We start from the raw sequence: 18,650 nt of genomic DNA, 5'->3' as shown, positions 1-18,650 counted from the left end.
AGAGAGAGAGGGTGACAGAGAGAGAGAGGGTGACAGAGAGAGAGAGAGAGAGAGAGAGAGTGGGTGATGGAGAGAGAGAGAGAGTGGGTGACAGAGAGAGAGTGGGTGAAAAGAGAGAGTGGGTGAGAAAGAGCGAGTGGGTGACAGAGAGAGAGAGAGTGAGTGACAGAGAGAGAGAGTGACAGAGAGAGAGAGGGTGACAGAGAGAGAGAGGGTGACAGAGAGAGAGAGGGTGACAGAGAGAGAGAGGGTGACAGAGAGAGAGAGGGTGACAGAGAGAGAGAGGGTGACAGAGAGAGAGAGAGAGTGGGTGATGGAGAGAGAGTGGGTGATGGAGAGAGAGTGGGTGACGGAGAGAGAGTGGGTGATGGAGAGAGAGTGGGTGACAGAGAGAGAGTGGGTGAAAAGAGAGAGTGGGTGAGAAAGAGCGAGTGGGTGACAGAGAGAGTGGGTAACGGAGAGAGAGATAGGGTTATGAGAGAGTGGGTAACGGAGAGAGAGATTGGGTTATGGAGAGAGAGTGGGTGACGGAGAGAGAGAGAGTGGGTGACGGAGATGGAGAGAGTGGGGTGACGGAGAGAGAGTGGGTAACGGAGAGAGAGAGTGGGTGACGGAGAGAGAGAGTGTGTGACGGAGAGAGAGAGAGAGTGGGTGACGGAGAGAGAGAGAGAGTGGGTGACGGAGAGAGAGAGAGAGTGGGTGACGGAGAGAGGGAGAGTGGGTGACGAGAGAGAGAGAGAGTGGGTGACGGAGAGAGGAGAGTGGGTGACGGAGAGAGAGAGAGTGTGGGTGACGGAGAGAGAGAGAAAGTGGGTGACGGAGAGAGAGAGAGAGTGGGTGACAGAGAGAGTGACAGAGAGAGAGAGGGTGACAGAGAGAGAGAGGGTGACAGAGAGAGAGGGTGACAGAGAGAGAGAGGGTGACAAAGAGAGAGAGGGTGACAGAGAGAGAGAGGGTGACAGAGAGAGAGAGAGAGAGTGGGTGATGGAGAGAGAGAGAGTGGGTGACAGAGAGAGAGTGGGTGAGAAAGAGCGAGTGGGTGACAGAGAGAGAGAGAGTGAGTGACAGAGAGAGAGAGTGACAGAGAGAGAGAGGGTGACAGAGAGAGAGGGTGACAGAGAGAGAGAGGGTGACAGAGAGAGAGAGAGAGAGTGGGTGATGGAGAGAGAGAGAGTGGGTGACAGAGAGAGAGTGGGTGAAAAGAGAGAGTGGGTGACAGAGAGAGAGAGAGAGTGAGTGACAGAGAGAGAGAGAGGGTGACAGAGAGAGAGAGAGTGGGTGACAGAGAGAGAGTGGGTGACAGAGAGAGAGAGAGAGTGGGTGACAGGGAGAGAGAGAGAGGGTGACAGGGAGAGAGAGAGTGGGTGACAGGAGAGAGAGAGTGGGTGACAGAGAGAGTGGGTGACAGAGAGAGAGTGGGTAACAGAGAGAGAGAGTGGGTGACAGAAAGAGAGTGTGGGTGACAGAGAGAGAGAGTGGGTGACGGAAAAAGAGAGAGTTGGTGATGGACAGAGTGAGAGAGAGTGGTTGATAGAGAGAGAGAGAGTGGGTGACAGAGAAAGAGAGAGAGTGGGTGACAGAGAAAGAGAGAGAGGGGTGACAGAGAGAGAGAGAGAGAGAGTGGGTGACAGAGAAAGAGAGAGAGTGGGTGACAGAGAAAGAGAGAGAGGGGTGACAGAGAGAGAGAGAGAGAGAGAGAGAGAGAGAGAGAGAGAGAGAGAGAGAGTGGGTGACAGAGAAAGAGAGAGTTGGTGACAGAGAGAGAGAAAGTGAGTGACAGAGAGAGGGTGACAGAGAGAGAGAGAGAGAGAGTGGGTGACAGAGAGAAATTGGGTGACAGAGATAGAGAGTGGGTGATGGGGAGAGAGAGAGTGGGTGATGGGGAGAGAGAGAGTGTGTGACAAAGAGAGAGAGAGAGAGAGAGGGTGACACAGAGAGAGTGGGTAACAGAGAAAGAGAGTAGGTGACAGAAAGAGAGAGTGAGAGTGGGTGACAGAAAGAGAGTGGATGACAGAGAGAGAGAGAGAGGGTGACACAGAGAGAGTGGGTAACAGAGAGAGTGAGAGTAGGTGACAGAAAGAGAGAGAGTGGATGACAGAGAGAGAGAGAGAGAGTGGGTGACACAGAGAGAGAAGGTGACAGATAGAGAGATAGAGGGTGACAGAGAGAGAGAGGGGGGGTGAGAGAGAGAGCTAGAGTGGGTGAAAAGAGAGAGTGGATGAGAAAGAGAGAGTGGGTGACAGAGAGAGTGGGTAACGGAGAGAGAGATTGGGTGATAGAGAGAGAGTGGGTGACGGAGAGAGAGAGTGTGGGTGACGGAGATGGAGAGAGTGGGTGACAGAGATGGAGAGAGTGGGTGACGGAGAGAGAGTGGGTGATGGAGAGAGAGTTGGTGACAGAGAGAGAGTGGGTGACAGAGAGAGAGTGGGTGAAAAGAGAGAGTGGGTGAGAAAGAGCGAGTGGGTGACAGAGAGAGAGAGAGTGAGTGACAGAGAGACAGAGAGAGTGGGTGACGTAGAGAGAGAGAGTGGGTGACGGAGAGAGAGTGGGTGACGGAGAGAGAGAGCGTGGGTGACGGAGAGAGAGAGAGAGAGGTGGTGACGGAGAGAGAGAGAGTTGGTGATGGAGAGAGAGAGTGGGTGACAGAGAGAGAGAAAGTGGGTGATGGAGAGGGAGAGAATGGGTGATGGAGAGAGAGAGAGTGAGTGATGGAGAGAGAGAGAGTGGGTGATGGAGAGAGAGAGACAGAGTGGGTGACGGAGAGAGAGAGAGAGTGGGTGATAGAGAGAGAGTGGGTGACGGAGAGAGAGAGAGAGTGGGTGACGGAGAGAGAGAGAGAGTGGGTGACGGAGAGAGAGAGAGAGTGGGTGACGGAGAGAGGGAGAGTGGGTGACGGAGAGAGAGAGAGAGTGGGTGACGGAGAGAGGGAGAGTGGGTGACGGAGAGAGAGAGAGTGTGGGTGACGGAGAGAGAGAGAAAGTGGGTGACGGAGAGAGAGAGTGGGTGACAGAGAGAGTGACAGAGAGAGAGAGGGTGACAGAGAGAGAGAGGGTGACAGAGAGAGAGAGGGTGACAGAGAGAGAGAGGGTGACAGAGAGAGAGAGGGTGACAGAGAGAGAGAGGGTGACAGAGAGAGAGAGAGAGAGAGAGAGAGTGGGTGATGGAGAGAGAGAGAGAGTGGGTGAAAAGAGAGAGTGGGTGAGAAGAGCGAGTGGGTGACAGAGAGAGAGAGAGTGAGTGACAGAGAGAGAGAGTGACAGAGAGAGAGAGGGTGACAGAGAGAGAGAGGGTGACAGAGAGAGAGAGGGTGACAGAGAGAGAGAGAGAGAGTGGGTGATGGAGAGAGAGAGAGTGGGTGACAGAGAGAGAGTGGGTGACAGAGAGAGAGTGGGTGAAAAGAGAGAGTGGGTGACAGAGAGAGAGAGTGAGTGACAGAGAGAGAGAGAGGGTGACAGAGAGAGAGAGAGTGGGTGACAGAGAGAGAGTGGGTGACAGAGAGAGAGAGAGAGTGGGTGACAGGGAGAGAGAGAGTGGGTGACAGGGAGAGAGAGAGTGGGTGACAGGGAGAGAGAGAGTGGGTGACAGAGAGAGTGGGTGACAGAGAGAGAGAGAGTGGGTAACAGAGAGAGAGAGTGGGTGACAGAAAGAGAGTGTGGGTGACAGAGAGAGAGAGTGGGTGACGGAAAAAGAGAGAGTTGGTGATGGACAGAGTGAGAGAGAGTGGTTGATAGAGAGAGCGAGAGTGGGTGACAGAGAAAGAGAGAGAGTGGGTGACAGAGAAAGAGAGAGAGGGGTGACAGAGAGAGAGAGAGAGAGAGAGAGAGAGTGGGTGACAGAGAAAGAGAGAGAGTGGGTGACAGAGAAAGAGAGAGAGGGTGACAGAGAGAGAGAGAGAGAGAGAGAGAGAGAGAGAGAGAGAGAGAGAGAGAGAGAGTGGGTGACAGAGAAAGAGAGAGTTGGTGACAGAGAGAGAGAAAGTGAGTGACAGAGAGAGGGTGACAGAGAGAGAGAGAGAGAGTGGGTGACAGAGAGAAATTGGGTGACAGAGATAGAGAGTGGGTGATGGGGAGAGAGAGAGTGGGTGATGGGGAGAGAGAGAGTGGGTGACAAAGAGAGAGAGAGAGAGAGAGGGTGACACAGAGAGAGTGGGTAACAGAGAAAGAGAGTAGGTGACAGAAAGAGAGAGTGAGAGTGGGTGACAGAAAGAGAGTGGATGACAGAGAGAGAGAGAGGGTGACACAGAGAGAGTGGGTAACATAGAGAGTGAGAGTAGGTGACAGAAAGAGAGAGAGTGGATGACAGAGAGAGAGAGAGAGAGAGTGGGTGACACAGAGAGAGAAGGTGACAGATAGAGAGATAGAGGGTGACAGAGAGAGAGAGGGGGGGTGAGAGAGAGAGCTAGAGTGGGTGAAAAGAGAGAGTGGATGAGAAAGAGAGAGTGGGTGACAGAGAGAGTGGGTAACGGAGAGAGAGATTGGGTGATGGAGAGAGAGTGGGTGACGGAGAGAGAGAGTGTGGGTGACGGAGATGGAGAGAGTGGGTGACAGAGATGGAGAGAGTGGGTGACGGAGAGAGAGTGGGTGATGGAGAGAGAGTTGGTGACGGAGAGAGAGGGTGACAGAGAGAGAGTGGGTGACAGAGAGAGAGTGGTGAAAAGAGAGAGTGGGTGAGAAAGAGCGAGTGGGTGAGAAAGAGAGTGAGTGACAGAGAGAGAGTGAGTGACAGAGAAAGAGAGAGAGAGAGAGAGAGAGAGAGAGAGAGAGAGAGAGAGAGAGAGTGGGTGACAGAAAGAGAGAGTGGGTGACAGGGAGAGAGAGAGAGTGAGTGACAGGGAGAGAGAGAGTGGGTGACAGAGAGAGAGAGGGTGACACAGAGAGAGTGGGTAACAGAGAAAGAGAATAGGTGACAGAAAGAGAGAGAGTGGATGACAGAGAGAGAGAGAGAGAGTGGGTGACACAGAGAGAGAAGGTGACAGATAGAGAGATAGAGGGTGACAGAGAGAGAGGGGGGGTGAGAGAGAGAGCTAGAGTGGGTGAAAAGAGAGAGTGGATAAGAAAGAGAGAGTGGGTGACAGAGAGAGTGGGTAACGGAGAGAGAGATTCGGTTATGGAGAGAGAGTGGGTGACGGAGAGAGAGTGGGTGATGGAGAGAGAGTGGGTGACGGAGAGAGAGTGGGTGACGGAGAGAGAGAGTGGGTGATGGAGAGAGAGAGAGTGGGTGACAGAGAGAGAGTGGGTGAAAAGAGAGAGTGGGTGAGAAAGAGCGAGTGGGTGACAGAGAGAGAGAGAGTGAGTGACAGAGAGACAGAGAGAGTGGGTGACGTAGAGAGAGAGAGTGGGTGACGGAGAGAGAGTGGGTGACGGAGAGAGAGAGCGTGGGTGACGGAGAGAGAGAGAGAGAGGTGGTGACGGAGAGAGAGAGAGTTGGTGATGGAGAGAGAGAGTGGGTGATGGAGAGGGAGAGAATGGGTGATGGAGAGAGAGAGAGTGAGTGATGGAGAGAGAGAGAGTGGGTGATGGAGAGAGAGAGACAGAGTGGGTGACGGAGAGAGAGAGAGAGTGGGTGATAGAGAGAGAGTGGGTGTCGGAGAGAGAGAGAGAGTGTGGGTGACAGAGAGAGAGAGTGGGTGACAGAGAGAGAGAGTGGGTTACAGAGAGAGAGAGAGTAGGTGACGGAGAGAGAGTGGGTAACAGAGATAGAGAAAGAGAGAGAGTGGGTGACACAGAGAGAGAGAGAGAGAGTGGGTGGGTGACGGAGAGAGAGTGGGTGACACAGAGAGAGAGTGGGTGACTGAGAGAGAGAGAGTGAGTGACAGAGAGAGAGAGAGTGGGTGATGGAGAGAGAGTGGGTGATGGAGAGAGAGAGAGTGGGTGACGGAGAGAGAGAGTGGGTGACGGAGAGAGAGAGTGGGTGACTGAGAGAGAGAGTGGGTGACTGAGAGAGAGAGTGGGTGACGGAGAGAGAGTGAGTGGGTGATGGAGAGAGAGAGAGTGGGTGACGGAGAGGGAGAAAGTTGGTGACGAAGAGAGAGTGGGTGACGAGAGAGAGTGGGTGACGGAGAGAGAATGGGTGACGGAGAGAGAGAGTGGGTGATGGAGAGAGAGAGAGAGTGGGTGACAGAGAGAGAGTGGGTAACAGAGATAGAGAAAGAGAGAGAGTGGGTGACACAGAGAGAGAGAGAGAGAGAGTGGGTGGGTGACGGAGAGAGAGTGGGTGACACAGAGAGAGAGTGGGTGACTGAGAGAGAGAGAGTGAGTGACAGAGAGAGAGAGAGTGGGTGATGGAGAGAGAGTGGGTGATGGAGAGAGAGAGAGTGGGTGACGGAGAGAGAGAGTGGGTGACGGAGAGAGAGAGTGGGTGACTGAGAGAGAGAGTGGGTGACTGAGAGAGAGAGTGGGTGGCGGAGAGAGAGAGAGTGGGTGATCGATAGAGAGAGCGTGGGTGACGGAGAGAGAGATTGGGTGATGGAGAGAGAGTGGGTGACGGAGAGAGAGAGAGTGGGTGACGGAGATGGAGAGAGTGGGTGACGGAGAGAGAGTGGGTGACGGAGAGAGAGTGGGTGACGGAGAGAGAATGGGTGACGGAGAGAGAGAGTGGGTGATGGAGAGAGAGAGAGAGTGGGTGACAGAGAGAGAGTGGGTGAAAAGAGAGAGTGGGTGTAAAGAGAGAGTGGGTGAGAAAGAGCAAGTGGGTGACAGAAAGAGTGGGTAACAGAGAGAGAGATTGGGTGATGGAGAGAGAGTGGGTGACGGAGAGAGAGAGAGAGAGAGAGAGAGAGAGAGACAGAGAGAGTGGGTAACAGAGAAAGAGAGTGGGTGACAGAGAGAGAGAGTGGGTGACGGAGAAAGAGAGAGGTGGTTGATAGACAGAGAGAGAGAGTGGGTGACAGAGAAAGAGAGAGAGTGGGTGACAGAGAAAGAGAGAGAGGGGGTGACAGAGAGAGAGAGAGTGGGTAACAGAGAAAGAGAGAGAGGGTGACAGAGAAAGAGAGAGAGGGTGACAGAGAGAGAGAGTGGGTGACAGAGAGAGGGTGACAGAGAGAGAGAGAGAGTGGGTGACAGGGAGAGAGTGACAGAGAGAGAGTGGATGACAGAGATAGAGAGTGGGTGATGGGAGAGAGAGAGTGGGTGACAAAGAGAGAGAGAGAGAGGGTGACACAGAGAGAGTGGGTAACAGAGAAAGAGAGTAGGTGACAGAAAGAGAGAGAGTGGATGACAGAGAGACTGAGAGTGGGTGAGAGAGAGAGAGAGAGAGAGAGAGAGAGAGAGAGAGACACAGAGAGAGTGGGTAACAGAGAAAGAGAGTAGGTGACAGAAGAGAGAGAGAGAGAGAGTGGGTGACAGAGAGAGTGAGAGTGGGTGACAGAAAGAGAGTGGATGACAGAGAGAGAGAGAGGGTGACACAGAGAGAGTGGGTAACAGAGAAAGAGAGTAGTGACAGAAAGAGAGAGAATGGATGACAGAGAGAGAGAGAGTGGGTGACACAGAGAGAGTGAGAGTGGGTGACAGAAAGAGAGTGGATGACAGAGAGAGAGAGAGAGGGTGACACAGAGAGAGTGGGTAACAGAGAAAGAGAGTAGGTGACAGAAAGAGAGAGAGTGGATGACAGAGAGAGAGAGAGTGGGTGACACAGAGAGAGAAGGTGACATATAGAGAGATAGAGGGTGACAGAGAGAGAGAGAGGGGGGGTGAGAGAGAGAGCTAGAGTGGGTGAAAAGAGAAAGTGGATGAGAAAGAGAGAGTGGGTGACAGAGAGATTGGGTGACGGAGAGAGAGTGGGTGACGGAGAGAGAGTGGGTGACGGAAAGAGAGAGTGGGTGATGGAGAGAGAGAGAGAGTGGGTGACAGAGAGAGTGGGTGAAAAGAGAGAGTGGGTGAGAAAGAGCGAGTGGGTGACACAGAGAGAGAGAGAGTGAGTGACAGAGAGACAGAGAGAGATGGTGACGTAGAGAGAGAGAGTGGGTGACGGAGAGAAAGTGGGTGACGGAGAGAGAGGGAGTTGGTGATGGAGAGAGAGAGAGTTGGTGATGAAGATTGAGAGTGTGGGTGATGGAGAGAGAGAGACAGAGTGGGTGACGGAGAGAGAGAGAGAGTGGGTGATAGAGAGAGAGTGGGTGACAGAGAGAGAGAGAGTGGGTGACAGAGAGAGAGAGAGAGTGGGTGACGGAGAGAGAGTGGGTAACAGAGAGAGAGAGAGAGAGAAAGAGAGAGAGAGAGAGAGAGTGGGTGATGGAGAGAGAGAGTGGGTGACACAGAGAGAGAGAGAGAGTGGGTGACAGAGAGACAGAGAGAGAGAGAGTGAGTGACAGAGAGAGAGAGTGGGTGACTGAGAAAGAGAGTGGGTGACGGAGAGAGAGTGGGTGATGGAGAGAGAGAGAGTGGGTGACGGAGAGAGAAGTTGGTGACAGAGACAGAGAGAGAGTTGGTGACAGGGAGAGAGTGGGTGACAGAGAGAGAGAGAGAGTGGGTGACAGGAGAGAGAGAGTGGTGACAAGAGAGAGAGAGAGAGTGGGTGACAGAGAGAGAGTGGGTGACAGCGAGAGAGAGAGTGGGTGACAAAGAGAGAGAGTGGGTGACAGAGAGAGTGGGTGACAGAGAGAGGGTGACACAGAGAGAGAGAGAGAGAGTGGGTGACAGAGAGAGAGAGTGGTGACAGAGAGAGAGAGTGGGTGACAGAGATAGAGAGTGGGGTGATGGGGAGAGAGAGAGTGTACTGAGTAAGAGCCAGACAGGCTTCCTGCCAAACCACCGCACCACGGATCACATCTATACCCTACACAGCCTGATCAATAAACACGTCCACAACACCAACAAGGGCAAAATCTTTGCTTGCTTTGTGGACTTCAAAAAAGCCTTCGACTCCATCTGGCATCCAGGCCTATTGCTGAAAATACTAGAGAGCGGAATAGGGGGGAGAACATACGACACGATCAAAATTATGTACTCTGAAAACAAATGCTGCGTGAAAGTAAATAACAAAAGGACAGACTTCTTCATCAAGGCCGTGGAGTTAGACAGGGCTGCAGCCTGAGTCCCACACTGTTTAACATCTACATCAATGAGCTCACAGCAGCCCTAGAATCCTCCTCAGCACCTGGGCTCAACTTGCTGGAACTGAGATTAAGTCTCTACTATACGCAGACGACCTGCTCCTGCTGTCTCCAACAGAACAAGGCCTCCAACAGAAACTGGCAATACTAGAAAAATTCAGCCAGACTTGGGCACTCTCTGTGAACCTAGAAAAAAACAGAATAATGGTATTCCAAAAAAAATCAAAAAAACATCCAACCATACTGCTGCGGCACAGTTTATTCGAGCATTTGCCCGTTCTGTGCCGCAGCAGTAGCCTGGCGCGCGCCCGAGAGTGACGGGCGCGCGCCGAAGCAGCGGAAGAGCGCCCTCCGATCGGGGCGCTCTCCCTACCGCTGCCGGGTCCGCCGGGTCCCCCGGAACCCCCTGCCGCTGTCCCGCGATCGCGGGACACCAGGGCTCCCTCGGGGAGCCCCTGGACGCGCGTGCAGGGGGCGCACGCTCCCGAAGACGCGTGACCGCGCGTCTATGACGCGCGGCACGCCGAGGGGCGGCCACTAGCAAGCCGGGAAATCTCCCGGCTTGCGGATCTGGCCGCAGTGTGATAAACTGTGTCGCCAGTGTATCTCAATTCACACTGGACGACAATGCACTGGAACAGACAACGAGCTACACATACCTTGGTCTGACAATCAGCTCATCGGGGAAATTCAACCTGGCCATAAATACACTGAAGGAGAAGGCCCGCAGAGCATTTTATGCAATAAGGAAACAGATGTACCACCTCAAACCACCAATAAGAATCTGGGAGAAAATATTCAACAGCATCATCACACCCATCCTTCTGTACGGCAGCGAGGTGTGGGGCCCTGTAACATACCCAGACTCCACAAAATGGGATACCAGCCCAACAGAAATACTGCATCTGGAATTCTGCAAATACCTTCTCCAAGTACACAGGAGTACATCAAACAATGCATGCCGGGCTGAGCTGGGCCGCTTTCCTCTACTGCTCACGGTACAGAAGAGAGCACTGACATTCTGGGCTCACCTAAACACCAGCCATCCACAGTCTTGCTGCTACAGAGCAATGCAAAATCAGGACCTCCCCACTAAACCCTGTGCCATCAAACAACTTGTCCTGTCACTCAAGGACAAAACCCCACACAGATTAACAACCTGCCGAAAAAAGAAATCAACTCAATCGCCAACGAAATGAAGAAGCAGTATGTGACAAGATGGGAAAATGATATCCAACGCTCAAAGAAGCTGGAGACCTACCACAGCCTACAGAGAGAATACACTCTGGCACCCTATCTACTGAAGGTAAAAGACCCAAAACAGAGACAGACCCTGAGCCAGTACAGAATAAGTGCCCACAGCCTAGAAATAGAAACAGGCAGGCACAGACAGAACTGGAAGCCCCGGGAGATGAGACTGTGCCAAAGATGCGAGCTAGGTGAGGTAGAAGATGAAACTCACTTCTTGTTGCGTTGCACACAATACTCTGAAGTGAGGAGTGCCCACCTAGAGAAACTCACAGCTGTTATCCAGAACTTTAATAATACAGAAGAGAACCAAAAAATAGCGATCCTCCTGGGAGAAGATGAAACCACAGCAGAACTAGCTGCACACTATATCAGCACCTGTCACAAGCTGAGAGATGTACATTAACCCCCACACCCCTGTGTGAAACTGTTACCCATATACCCTGCAATCATTATAGCCTATCCCTAGTATTCGTGTAATTATTGTCCCCCACCCCCTATTATTCATGATTTGGCAATACTGAAATGTTCTTTCGTCATGCCAATAAAGCTGATTTGATTTGATTTGATTTGAGTGGGTGACAAAAAGAGATAGAGAGGGTGACACAGAGAGAGTGGGTAACAGAGAAAGAGAGTAGGTGACAGAAAGAGAGAGAGTGGATGACAGAGAGACTGAGAGTGGGTGACAGAAAGAGAGAGAGTGGTGACAGAGAGAGAGAGTGGGTGACAGAAAGAGAGAGTGGGTGACAGAGAGAGAGAGTGGGTGACAGAGAGAGAGAGTGGGTGACAGAAAGAGAGAGAGAGAGAAAGAGAGAGAGTGGGTGACAGAGAGAGTGAGAGTGGGTGACAGAAAGAGAGTGGATGACAGAGAGAGAGAGAGAGAGAGGGTGACACAGAGAGAGTGGGTAACAGAGAAAGAGAGTAGGTGACAGAAAGAGAGAGAGTGGATGACAGAGAGAGAGAGAGTGGGTGACACAGAGAGAGAAGGTGACAGATAGAGAGATAGAGGGTGACAGAGAGAGAGAGGGGGGGTGAGAGAGAGAGCTAGAGTGGGTGAAAAGAGAGAGTGGATGAGAAAGAGAGAGTGGGTGACAGAGAGAGTGGGTAACGGAGAGAGAGATTGGGTGATGGAGAGAGAGTGGGTGACGGAGAGAGAGAGAGTGGGTGACGGAGATGGAGAGAGTGGGTGACGGAGAGAGAGTGGGTGATGGAGAGAGAGAGTGGGTGATGGAGAGAGACTGGATGACGGAGAGAGAGAGCGTGGGTGACGGAGAGAGAGAGAGAGTTGGTGACGGAGAGAGAGTTGGTGATGAAGAGAGAGAGCATGGTTGACGGAGAGAGAGAGAGCGTGGTTGACGGAGAGAGAGAGCGTGGTTGACGGAGAGAGAGAGAGAATGGGTGATGGAGAGAGAGAGTGGGTGACGGAGAGAGAGAGAGTTGGTGACGGAGAGAGAGTGGGTGGTGGAGAGAGAGAGCGTGGTTGACGGAGAGAGAGAGAGTGGGTGACAGAGAGAGAGAGAGTGGGTGTCGGAGAGAGAGAGAGAGAGAGTGGGTGACAGAGAGAGAGAGAGTGGGTGTCGGAGAGAGAGAGAGAGTGGGTGTCGGAGAGAGAGAGAGAGTGGGTGACAGAGAGAGAGTGGGTGACGGAGAGAGAGTGGGTTACAGAGAGAGAGTGGGTGACAGAGAGAGAGTGGGTAACAGAGATAGAGAAAGAGAGAGAGAGTGGGTGAGAGAGAGAGAGAGCGAGAGAGAGAGAGAGAGGGAGGGTGGGTGACACAGAGAGAGAGTAGGTGACAGAGAGAGAGAGAGATGGTGACAGAGAGAGAGTGGGTGATGGAGAGAGAGAGTGGGTGATGGAGAGAGAGAGTGGGTGATGGAGAGAGAGAGTGGGTGACTGAGAGAGAGAGTGGGTGACGGAGAGAGAGAGAGAGTGGGTGATGGAGAGGGAGAGTGGGTGACGGAGAGAGAGAGAGTGGGTGGCGGAGAGAGAGAGAGTGGGTGATCGATAGAGAGAGCGTGGGTGACGGAGAGAGAGAGTGGGTGACGGAGAGAGAGAGTGGGTGACGGAGAGAGAGAGAATGGGTGACGGAGAGAGAGAGAGTGGGTGGTGGAGAGAGAGTGGGTGACGGAGAGAGAGAGTGGGTGATTGAGAGAGAGAGAGTGGGTGATGGAGAGAGAGAGACAGAGTGGGTGACGGAGAGAGAGAGAGAGAGAGAGAGAGAGAGAGAGAGAGTGGGTGACAGAGAGAGAGTGAGTGGGTGATAGAGAGAGAGTGGGTGACAGAGAGAGTGGGTGACAGAGAGAGAAATTGGGTTATGGAGAGAGGGAGTGGGTGACGGAGAGAGAGTGGGTGATGGAGACAGAGAGAGTGGGTGACGGAGAGAGAGATTGGGTGATGGAGAGAGAGAGTGGGAGAGAGAGAGAGATAGTGGGTGACAGAGAGAGAGAGAAAGAATGGGTGACAGAGAGCGAGTGGGTGAAAGAGAGAGAGAGAGAGTGGTTGACGGAGAGAGAGAAAAAGTGGGTGACAGAGAGAGAGTGGGTGACAGAGAGAGAGTGGGTGACAGAGAGAGAGTGGGTGACAGAGAGAGAGTGGGTGACAGAGAGAGAGTGGGTGACAGAGAGAGAGTGGGTGACAGAGAGAGAGTGGGTGATAGAGAGAGAGTGGGTGATAGAGAGAAAGTGGGTGAGAGAGAGAGTGGGTGACTGAGAGAATGGGTGACAGAGAGAGTGGGTGACAGAGAGAGAGTGGGTGACAGAGAGAGAGTGGGTGACAGAGAGAGAGTGGGTGACAGAGAGAGAGTGGGTGATAGAGAGAGAGTGGGTGATAGAGAGAGAGTGGGTGATAGAGAGAGAGTGGGTGATGGAGATAGAGAGAGCGTGGGTGACGGAGAGAGAGAGAATGGCTGATCGAGAGAGAGAGTGGGTGACGGAGAGAGAGTGGGTGATGGAGAGAGAGAGATAGAGTGGGTGACGGAGAGAGAGAGACAGCGTGGGTGACGGAGAGAGAGAGAGTGGGTGGTGATAGAGAGAGAGTGGGTGACAGAGAGAGTGGGTGATGGAGAGAGAGTGTGGGTGACGGAGAGAGAGAGTGTGACAGAGAGGGGGGCAGAGAGGGGGTGGGTGTCAGAGACATATAGAGAGAGAGAGAGTGGGTGACAGAGAGAGAGATAGTGGGTGACGGAGAGAGAGAGTGGGTGACAGAGAGAGAGAGAGAGTGAGTGACAGAGAGAGAGAGAGTGGTTGACGGAGAGAGAGAAAAAGTGGGTGACAGAGAGAGAGTGGGTGACATAGAGAGAGTGGGTGATAGAGAGAGAGTGGATGATAGAGAGAGAGTGGATGATAGAGAGAGAGTGGGTGATAGAGAGAAAGTGGGTGACAGAGAGAGTGGGTGACTGAGAGAATGGGTGACAGAGAGAGTGGGTGACAGAGAGAGAGTGGGTGACAGAGAGAGAGAGTGGATGACGAAGAGAGAGAGTGGGTGACGAAGAGAGAGAGTGGGTGACGGAGAGAGAGAGTGGGTGACGGAGAGAGAGAGTGGGTGACAGAGAGAGAGAGTGGGTGACAGAGAGAGAGAGTGGGTGACAGAGAGAGAGAGTGGGTGACAGAGAGAGAGAGTGGGTGACAGAGAGAGAGAGTGGGTGACAGAGAGAGAGAGTGGGTGACAGAGAGAGAGAGAGAGAGAGAGAGTGGGTGACACAGAGAGAGAGAGAGTGGGTGGGTGACTTAGAGAGAGTGGGTGACAGAGAGAGGGGGAGAGAGAGAGTGGGTGGGTGACAGAGAGAGAGAGAGAGAGGGAGTGGGTGTCAGAGACAGATAGAGAGAGTGGGGGACAGCGAGAGAAAGAGTGGGGGAGAGAGAGAGAGAGAGAGAGAGTGGGTGACGGAGAGAGAGAGAATGTGGGTGACAGAGAGAGAGTGGGTGATAGAGAGAGAGTGGGTGACAAAGAAAGAGATGGAGTGGGTGACAAAAAGTGTGGATGACAGAGAGAAAGGGTGACAGAGAGAGAGAGAGAGAGAGAGAGAGAGAGAGTGGATGACACAGAGAGAGAGTGTGTGACCGAAATAGAGAGTGGGTGACAGAGAGAGAGAGAGAGAGAGAGAGAGAGAGAGAAGAGAGAGGGTGATAGAGAGAGAGTGGGTGATGGAGATAGAGAGAGTTGGTGATGGAGAGACTGAGAGTGGGTGGCGGAGAGAGAGAGAGCGTGGGTGACGGAGAGAGAGAGAATGGGTGATCGAGAGAGAGAGTGGGTGACGGAGAGAGAGTGGGTGATGGAGAGAGAGAGACAGAGTGGGTGATGGAGAGAGAGAGACAGCGTGGGTGACGGAGAGAGAGAGAGAGAGTGGGTGGTGATAGAGAGAGAGTGGGTGACAGAGAGAGTGGGTGATGGAGAGAGAGTGTGGGTGACGGAGAGAGAGAGAGTGTGACAGAGAGGGGGACAGAGAGGGGGTGGGTGTCAGAGACAGATAGAGAGAGAGTGGGTGACAGAGAGAGAGAGAGAAAGAGAGAGGCAGTGGGTGTCACACAGAGAGAGAGAGAGTGGGTGACAGAGAGAGAGATAGTGGGTGACGGAGAGAGAGAGTGGGTGACAGAGAGAGAGAGTGAGTGACAGAGAGAGAGAGAGTGGGTGACAGAGAGAGAGAGTGGGTGACAGAGAGAGAGAGTGGGTGACAGAGAGAGAGAGAGAGAGAGAGAGAGAGAGAGAGAGTGGGTGACACAGAGAGAGAGAGTGGGTGGGTGACTTAGAGAGAGTGGGTGACAGAGAGAGGGAGAGAGAGAGAGAGTGGGTGGGTGACAGAGAGAGAGAGAGAGGGAGTGGGTGTCAGAGACAGATAGAGAGAGAGAGTGGGGGACAGCGAGAGAAAGAGTGGGGGAGAGAGAGAGAGTGGGTGACGGAGAGAGAGAGAAAGTTGGTGACAGAGAGAGAGTGGGTGACAGAGAGAGAGAGTGGGTGATAGAGAGAGAGTGGGTGATAGAGAGAGAGTGGGTGACAAAGAGAGAGATGGAGTGGGTGACAAGGAGTGTGGATGACAGAGAGAGAGGGTGACAGAGAGAGATTGAGTGGATGACACAGAGAGAGTGTGTGACCGAAATAGAGAGTGGGTGACAGAGAGAGAGAGAGAGAGAGAGAGTGGGTGACAGAGAAAGAGAGATGGAGTGGGTGACAGAGAGTGTGGATGACAGAGAGAGAGGGTGACAGAGAGAGATTGAGTGGATGACACAGAGAGAGAGTGTGTGACAGAAATAGAGAGTGGGTGACAGAGAAAGAGAGAGAGAGAGTGGATGAGAGAGAGAGTAGGTGAGAGAGAGAGAGAGTGGGTGACAGAGAGAGAGAGAGAGTGGGTGTCACATAGAGAGATAGAGAGAGTGGGTGACAGAGCGAGAGAGAGAGTGAGGCCTGTATCTCATGAAGTAGGGGGTCACCGGACCTGAAACCAATGACGATAACAGGGTGGGAAAAAAAGCATGCACGATCTGGCAGATTTGAGCACTTCCGATCCCGAATGCGCTGAACTCCTTAGTGAATCACGCCTCCGGCTTAACTGTTTAGCGGAAGGGAATTTTTTTTTCAGGCCAGCGCAAAAGCTCACTGCTTAGTGCATAGCCCCCAGAGAGTGGGTGACAGAGAGAGAGAGAGAGAGAGTGGGTGACAGAGAGAGTGGGTGATGGAGAGATGGGGTGGGTGACAGAGAGAGAGAAGGTGGGTGACAGAGAGAGAGAGTGGGTGACAGGGAGAGAGATAGTGGGTGACAGAGAGAGAGAGAGAGGGTGACAGAGAGAGAGAGAGAGAGAGAGAGAGAGAGAGAGAGAGAGAGTGGGTGACAGAGAGAGAGAGTGGGTGACAGAGAGATAGAGAGAGAGTGGGTGACAGAGAGAGAGAGTGGGTGACAGAGAGAGAGAGAGTGGGTGACAAAGAGAGAGAGTGGGTGACATTGAAAGAGAGAGAGAAGGTGACAGAGAGAGAGAGAGAGTGGGTGACAGAGAGAGAGAGTGGGTGACAGAGAGATAGAGAGAGAGTGGGTGACAGAGAGAGAGAGTGGGTGACAAAGAGAGAGAGAGTGGATGACAGAGAGAGAGAGTGGGTGACAGAGAGAGAGAGTGGGTGAGAGAGAGAGAGAGAGAGAGAGAGAGAGAGAGAGAGAGAGAGAGAGAGAAGGTGACACAGAGAGAGAGAGAGAGAGAGAGAGAGAAGGTGACAGAGAGAGAGAGAGTGGGTGACAGGGAGAGAGAGAGTGGGTGACAGACAGAGAGAGAGAGAGTGGGTGACAGACAGAGAGAGAGAGAGAGTGGGTGACAGAGAGAGTGGGTGACAGAGAGAGAGAGTGGGCAACGAAGAAAGAGAGAGTGGGTGATGGAGAGAGTGAGTGAGAGTGAGAGTGGTTGATGGAGAGAGAGAGAGAGTGGGTGACAGAGAGAGAGAGTGTGGGTGATGGAGAGAGAGAGTGTGGGTAACGGAGAGAGAGAGTGGGTGATGGAGAGAGAGAGAGTGGGTGACAGAGAGAGAGTGGTTGATGGGAATGTGGGATTGCTTGTTTTTGTTTTTTTCTGAGGTGGAGAGGTAATTAATGTACATGTACTGTACTGTCATTCTCACATTGCAGCTCCCTGAGGAAGGTCCCGTTTTCTGGGATCGAAACGTTGGAATTTCTGTGCCTTGTTTCTAATACACTTTTCTACTGCAAGACTGAGTGCTGTCTCCTGATTTTGTGGGATCGACACGGTATCGTTTATATATATATATATATATATATATATATATATATATATATACAGTGGTCGACAAATCACCAAAAAATCTACTCGCCGAACAAAAAAAATCTACTCGCCACCTAGTACCACACGTGTGCTGCTTGGGCCACGATGTTAAATCCACTCGCCCGGGACGTGCAAATGTATAGGTTTGTCGAATACTGTATATATATATATATATATATATATATATATATATATATATATATATATATATATATATATATACAAATATAGCTGTATGCTCATCTGCATGTCTTAGGCAGGTCTGCAACCCCGCCTTTCCCCATTATCACCCAGCATACAGGTGATGGTGAGAGTGAGAGTGAGAGTGGTTGATGGAGAGAGAGAGAGAGTGGGTGACAGAGAGAGAGAGTGTGGGTGATGGAGAGAGAGAGTGTGGGTAACGGAGAGAGAGAGTGGGTGATGGAGAGAGAGAGAGTGGGTGACAGAGAGAGAGTGGTTGATGGGAATGTGGGATTGCTTGTTTTTGTTTTTTTCTGAGGTGGAGAGGTAATTAATGTACATGTACTGTACTGTCATTCTCACATTGCAGCTCCCTGAGGAAGGTCCCGTTTTCTGGGATCGAAACGTTGGAATTTCTGTGCCTTGTTTCTAATACACTTTTCTACTGCAAGACTGAGTGCTGTCTCCTGATTTTGTGGGATCGACACGGTATCGTTATATATATATATATATATATATATATATATATATATATATATATATATATACAGTGGTCGACAAATCACCAAAAAATCTACTCGCCGAACAAAAAAAATCTACTCGCCACCTAGTACCACACGTGTGCTGCTTGGGCCACGATGTTAAATCCACTCGCCCGGGACGTGCAAATGTATAGGTTTGTCGAATACTGTATATATATATATATATATATATATATATATATATATATATATATATATATATATATATATATATATATATATATATATACACAAATATAGCTGTATGCTCATCTGCATGTCTTAGGCAGGTCTGCAACCCCGCCTTTCCCCATTATCACCCAGCATACAGCACTTCCACTGCAGCAAGGGATTCTGGGAAATTACATGCAAATGAGCACACAGTGTCACTTTTTGCCTCAATAACCATTTTTAACATGGTTCCCTATAGGTATATATATATATATTTAAATGTTCCATAAAATTATTGTTAAACTTTAATGCACTAGGTGTGCGCCTGTTTTCTTTTCTTTTTTCTTTCATAGGTATTCCTAGGGAGTTGTGATCCCTCATAAATGGGCTGCCTATACCTGGATGCATTTATCTGGAACAGGACTCTGTGACTTTTAAGGTTTTAAAAGTTTTTTTGGAAAAAGTTTTTATTTTTCTAAATTTTTTTACATTTTTTCAATTAAAATTTTTTTTTTATTCAGGTTATTCCCCATATAATAACTTATTTTTCCATATATATTTTTTTATAATTATTTTGTTATGTACACTTTGTATTAACATCAATACTGTTATTACACATTTTATCTTAGAACTACATAGGGTTTTTTATATACATATTTTTCTACCTTAGCCACCCCATAGGTTGTATTAACGCAGTTGGCTACTTACTCACAGTTAGGCAGGTT

General features: G+C 51.3%; 1 long non-coding RNA gene across 1 annotated transcript in view; it reads left to right on the top strand.

Annotated features, from left to right (window-relative positions):
* The window catches only part of LOC142490982 (uncharacterized), a 31,112-nt gene extending 12,756 nt beyond the window's left edge, over nt 1-18,356 (top strand). Inside the window, exon 3 of the long non-coding RNA XR_012800197.1 lies at nt 18,279-18,356. This is a non-coding gene — a long non-coding RNA (uncharacterized LOC142490982). The remainder of the gene's footprint in view (nt 1-18,278) is intronic.
* The last annotated feature ends 294 nt before the right edge of the window (nt 18,357-18,650 follow it).

This window comes from Ascaphus truei, chromosome 3 (genome assembly GCF_040206685.1).
Source record: "Ascaphus truei isolate aAscTru1 chromosome 3, aAscTru1.hap1, whole genome shotgun sequence".
NCBI lineage: Eukaryota > Metazoa > Chordata > Amphibia > Anura > Ascaphidae > Ascaphus > Ascaphus truei.
This window is presented reverse-complemented; position numbering and strand designations above follow the sequence as displayed.